Raw genomic sequence first — 6,000 nt, forward strand, 5'->3', positions numbered from 1 at the left:
CCCCAGGGCAGTGTACTGAGTCCTCTGTTGTTCACCCTGCTGACTCATGACTGTGTTGCGAAACAGTTCTAACAGCATCATAAAGTTCGCCGATGATACAACTGTGCTGGGTCTCATCAGCAAAGGCGACGAGTCAGCATACAGAGAGGAGGTGCAGCAGCTGACAGACTGGTGTACAGTCAACAACCTTCACTGGAATGTAGAGAAGACCAAGGAAATGGTTGTTGACTTCAGGAAATCAAGACCGCACCACTCTCCACTTAACATCAACGGCTCCTCTGTAGAGATCGTTAAGAGCACCAAGTTCCTTGGTGTCCACCTAGCGGAGAACCTCACCTGGTCCCTGAACACCAGCTCTACAGCCAAGAAAGCCCAACAGCGTCTCTACTTCCTCCGGAAGCTGAGAAAGGCCCGTCTCCCTCCACCCATCCTCACCCTCTTCTATAGGGGAACCATAGAGAGCATCCTAAGCAGCTGCATCACTGCCTGGTTTGGGACCTGCACAGCCTCTGACCGCAAGTCCCTCCAACGCATTGTGAGGACAGCTGAGAAGATCATTGGAGTCTCTCTCCCCTCCGTCATGGACATTTACACCACCCGCTGCATCCGCAAAGCAACCAGCATTGTGGATGACTCCACCCACCCTTCACACAGACTGTTCTCCCTCCTGCCATCAGGAAGAAGGTACCGCAGCACCCGGTCCAACACGACCAGACTCTGCAACAGCTTCTTCCCCCAAGCCATCAGACTCCTCAACACAACTCAACTTCTGAACTGATATCTTTCTGGTACATGTACACTCTCCCTCTTTCCAACCATTTACCCCAGATAACATGGGAAGCATTTTTTGCACAAGCATTTGCACTAATAACTTTACTACCTCACTGGACTCTATTTATTGCACATTGCACAACTTGCACACTACCGTCATTATTTATTATTCTCTGGTCTGTACTGTGTTGTGTTGTCTGTCCACACTTGTTTGTTTGTGTTGCACTTGTGTCTTGTATGCACTGTCTATGTTGCACCATGGTCCTGGAGGAACGTTGTTTCATTTCACTGTGTACTCTGTATGTACAGTGGGGAGAACAAGTATTTGATACACTGCTGATTTTTCAGGTTTTCCCACTTGCAAAGCATGTAGAAGACTGTAATTTTTATCATAGGTACTCTTCAACTGTGAGTGATGGAATCTAAAACAAAAATCCAGAAAAATACATTGTATGATTTTTAAATAATTAATTTCCATTTTATTGTGGGAAATAAGTATTTGATACACCAGAAAAAGAAACTTAATATTTGGCACAGAAACCTTTGTTTGCAATTACAGAGATGAGACGTTTCCTGTAGTTCTTGACAAGGTTTGCACACACTGCAGCAGGGATTTTGGCCCACTCCTCCATACAGATCTCCTCCAGAGCCTTCAGGTTTCGTGGCTGTCGCTGGGCCACACGGACTTTAAGCTCCCTCCAAAGATTTTCTATTGGATTCAGGTCTGGAGACTGGCTAGGCCACTCCAGGACCTTAAGATGTTTCCTACGGAGCCACTCTTTAGTTGCCCTGGCTGTGTGTTTTGGGTCGTTATCATGCTGGAAGACCCAGCCACGACCCATCTTCAGTGCTCTTACTGAGGGAAGGAGGTTGTTGGCCAAAATCTCACGATACATGGCCCCATCCATCCTTCCCACAATACGGTGCAGTCGTCCTGTCCCCTTTGCAGAAAAGCATCCCCAAAGAATGATGTTTCCACCGCCATGCTTCACGGTTGGGATGGTGTTCTTGGGGTTGTACTCATCATTCTTCTTCCTCCAAACATGACGAGTGGAGTTTAAACCAAAAAGTTCTATTTTTGTCTCATCAGACCACATGACCTTCTCCCATTCCTCCTCTGGATCATTCAGATGGTCATTTGCAAACTTCAGATGGGCTTTGACATGCGTTGGCTTGAGGAAGGTCACCTTGCGTGCACTGCAGGATTTTAATCCTTGACGGCGTAGAGTGTTACTGATTGTTTTCTTTGAGACTGTGGTCCCAGCTCTATTCAGGTCATTGACCAGGTCCTGCCGTGTAATTCTGGGCTCATTCCTCACCTTCCTCAAGATCATTGATGCTCCACGAGGTGAGATCTTGCATGGCGCCCCAGACCGAGGGAGATTATCCGTTATTTTGCATTTCTTCCATTTTCTAATAATTGCACCAACAGTTGTTGCCTTCTCACCAAGCTGCTTGCCTATTGTCCTGTAGCCCATCCCAGCCTTGTGCAGGTCTACAATTTTATCCCTGATGTCCTTACAAAGCTTTCTGGTCTTGGGCATTGTGGAGATGCTGGAGTCTGACTGATTGAGTGTGTGGACAGGTGTCTTTTACACAGGTAACGAGTTCAAACAGGTGCAGTTAATACAGGTAATGAGTGGAGAACAGGAGGGCTTCTTAAAGAAGAAGTAACATGTCTGTGAGAGCCAAAATTCTTACTGGTTGATAGATGATCAAATACTTATTTCCCACAATAAAATGGAAATTAATTATTTAAAAATCATACAATGTATTTTTCTGGATTTTTGTTTTAGATTCCATCACTCACAGTTGAAGAGTACCTATGATAAAAATTACAGTCTTCTACATGCTTTGCAAGTGGGAAAACCTGAAAAATCAGCAGTGTATCAAATACTTGTTCTCCCCACTGTAGTTGAAATGACAATAAACCCACTTGACTTGACTTGACAACATCTTAGCAACTGCCTGTGAAGACTGGAAACCCCTGAATAACACTCAATTTAGTTTTTTTTTTACTAGGTCGCTATATAAGAGAAAAGTGAACTTGCTAATGTTGCCGTAAATTTAGATGATTTCTCAGTCATACCCAATACCCAATAGTTAATAAAGTCAATGGTCTTTTTTGACTCAGAATTCAAAATGAGCTGATTATTATCTCTGTGATATTGCCAAACCGCAAAATGTACTCTAAAAGATGAAGAGAAGCTGGAACATGCATTTATAACTTCAAGGCTAGGCTACCTTAATCTCCTGGCTGGAAGCTCATGCAAATTGTTAAATGAGGTCCAGCTTGATCAATAAAATACTAGTGGAATTCCACATAATTATAAAATACTCTACCTGACATATAAATCTTATTTAATGTTTTGGCCCTTGCAGTGTCTTGCAGTGTTTCTTAAATCCTGCCATGTACACTTTGCTCACTGGTCTAGTGGCAGCTCCTCAAACAGAAAAAAAACAATGCATGGGGAAGAGCTTTTTCCTCATAAGATTCCCCAACTCTAAAACAATCAGGACTTACACTCTCAACCTTTAAGTCTTACCAAAGCTTAATATTCTCTTCACACAAGCTGTGGACTAGATTCTCCTGTTCTGTAAGTTTGCTTTGCTACAACCCTCTTAATCCCTTTGTTTTTTTTCCATCAATGTATTGAGATGCCCTCTTCCTGCCTCAGTGCTACAATGAACATGATCTCCACTTCCTTACTGCCAACTATGATGTTTTAAATTCCCTATATAATAATGTCCCTAAATTCAGCCATGTCACTCCACTGCTGCGTTCCCTTCACTGGCTTCCTGTAGCTTCCCGCATCAGATTCAAAACCCTGACGCTGGCCTACAAAGCCAAGAACAGACCAGCCCCTCCGTACTTGATGGCAATCCCTCAAAATCCGCGGAAGACAAGCGTCCAGGCTTTTTTCTGTCCTGGCACCAAAGTGGTGGAACAAACTTCCCCTGGGCGTCAGAACGGTCGAGTCGCTCGCTGTCTTCAAACGTAGACTGAAGACCTACCTCTTCAGAGAATACTTGGACGAATACTTGGTCACCTTATTGTCTTGTGTTTAGTAATGTCTAAGCTTAAAGGTATCTTTGAACTATTAGTCTATTCTAACTAGCTAAGGTCTTCTTGGGTAAATAGCAAAGCACTTTGTAAGTCGCTCTGGATAAGATAAATGCCATAAATGTAAATGTAAAGGTTTTAATGCTCTGGATACGTTGATTCGTTCACAGCAGCCCGCATGGACTTACAATTTTATTCCCCCTCAAAATAATACTTAGCATGTGTCCTTCAAAGAAACAGCATCATAACCATAAGACAAGATTTAGAGACATGTCATATCAGCAGCACCCCACAAACCATCAAACAATCTAACACCATTCTTGCAGCCATCTGGGACAGAATAGCAATAACATAGCATCCATCTATCAACTGTATAGCAACCACTTGAAACAGCATAGCAACCATTTTGAAACCGCAAATCAACCACCTGAGACAGTATAGCAACTGCTTAGCAACAGCAGAAAATGCACTTTTCTAGTTACATGTCACTCTTTAGTTGTTTTATTCTCAATTATTTTTCTATTTACATTTTTAATATTAATTGTACTTGTGCATTTGTATCTAGGGCTGGCGCAATAACCACAATTCCACTTGTGACTGATGGTACAACCGCATATCGCGATGTTGAGCCACCCTAAATCATTGCAGGGTTAATTCTTTCACCACAACAGACCTATCTGTATCTGCTAATCATAACTTTTTTTTGGTAGACAGGACAGAGAGAGATACAACACTATATGAAAGTTTCTTTTTATACCTCTGGAGACAGGATAGTAGCAGAATTGCAAGAAATGTGAGTAAGATGTTTTTGTATCCAAACATCTGCAAAGGTGTTATACAGACGTATTAGCAAAACATATTACCCACATTTAAAACATTGTGTTCTTTAGAGTGGAAGTGAAGTTTATGATTTCACACTCTTCTGGAAGTGAAGTTTATGATTTCACACTCTGATCTCATGATTTAATATCATTACTATGATGCATAGTTAATTCTATGCCCATCAGCCATCAGAACAGATAAATTAGCCCAACATAGGAGCCTGTAAGAGGAAGCCCACTATAAATAGTAGAATTCTCCAAGCTGCTCGTTACGGCTGTAAATCCGATTGGTGATTTGGCTAGAAGCAAGATCTGTAGCTAATCATGTACCTATTAACAGTGGCTTGCGTTTATGCTGTACAGTCAAATTATTTTTACCTCACAGCAATCTTAAAATGATGACTGAGAGGAACATCCGCTGGGTCTCCACGCCACATTGTTTTAACCACATCCTACATAAACACACTATAAACGATTCAATGCCGCCCCGCCATTGGACTTAAGCGCTGTAGCAGTTGTCGAAGTTTAGTATAACTGGAAAACATCTCGTAGCTAAAGATTGCCACATAACTCTCTAAAAAGCCTTGAGAAACATATGATGCACCCGAAATGTAAGCAGTCACATCTTCGAAAAAGGGCAGAATGTATTCATGCGGAGACCATAAAGTTGCAGAAAAGCCAGATGAGATGCTCAGTGTCGTAAAAACCAAGCATCACACTTACTGGCTCTGCTTCTGACCCTTGCTGCTACAACATACACAATCAAAAACGTAAGTGAACGAATGAATTCGGTTGTCATTTTTACTGTCGAAACGTGCAGAAATCAGGGCGTTAAAGGGGTAGGTACTTACCGTCCACTGCCCGTTATGTTTGCTAAAGCTGCTACTCCAAAATCAGTAACCGTCAGTGCAAGTGGCGAGACTCGCTCTCTCTTTGTAAGGTATCCTGCATTCTGTAAAGTCACTCAAGAGAAGTGGCGCTAACAGAGCGCCCCCACGTAATACGTTAGGTCTACCGGGAGGGGCCTATGGCAGGCCAAAAGTGCCAAAAACTCTCAATAGCAATCGCCGACACAATATTTTGTATTACAGAGACAATCAAACTGTACACCATATCAGATACAGCTAAAGAACGATACATATAACAGTATACACATAGATGAATGTGCAATAAGTACTACACTACTATTGAGTAAAAAATATTGAGATGCCTCTTGTTTTATAGCCCATTGAACTACGGTGTAGCCACAAATAATATTAAGGGGATGAGGATATGTGCTAATTTTACATGATCTGTAAAATTATGTCGATAAGTGCAACACGATATTGCATTCTGGTCAGATAC

At 42.3% G+C, this 6,000-nt stretch overlaps 1 protein-coding gene across 2 annotated transcripts in view; it reads right to left on the reverse strand.

Moving 5' to 3' along the window:
* ppp1r16b (protein phosphatase 1, regulatory subunit 16B) overlaps positions 1-5,597 on the reverse strand; it is a 74,181-nt gene extending 68,584 nt beyond the window's left edge. For both annotated transcript variants that reach the window (XM_072683881.1, XM_072683880.1), the window contains exon 1: positions 5,508-5,597. The gene's annotated coding sequence lies outside the window, so the exon portion shown is untranslated. The remainder of the gene's footprint in view (positions 1-5,507) is intronic.
* Between the last annotated feature and the right edge of the window lie 403 nt (positions 5,598-6,000).

This window comes from Salminus brasiliensis, chromosome 7 (assembly GCF_030463535.1).
Source record: "Salminus brasiliensis chromosome 7, fSalBra1.hap2, whole genome shotgun sequence".
Lineage (NCBI taxonomy): Eukaryota > Metazoa > Chordata > Actinopteri > Characiformes > Bryconidae > Salminus > Salminus brasiliensis.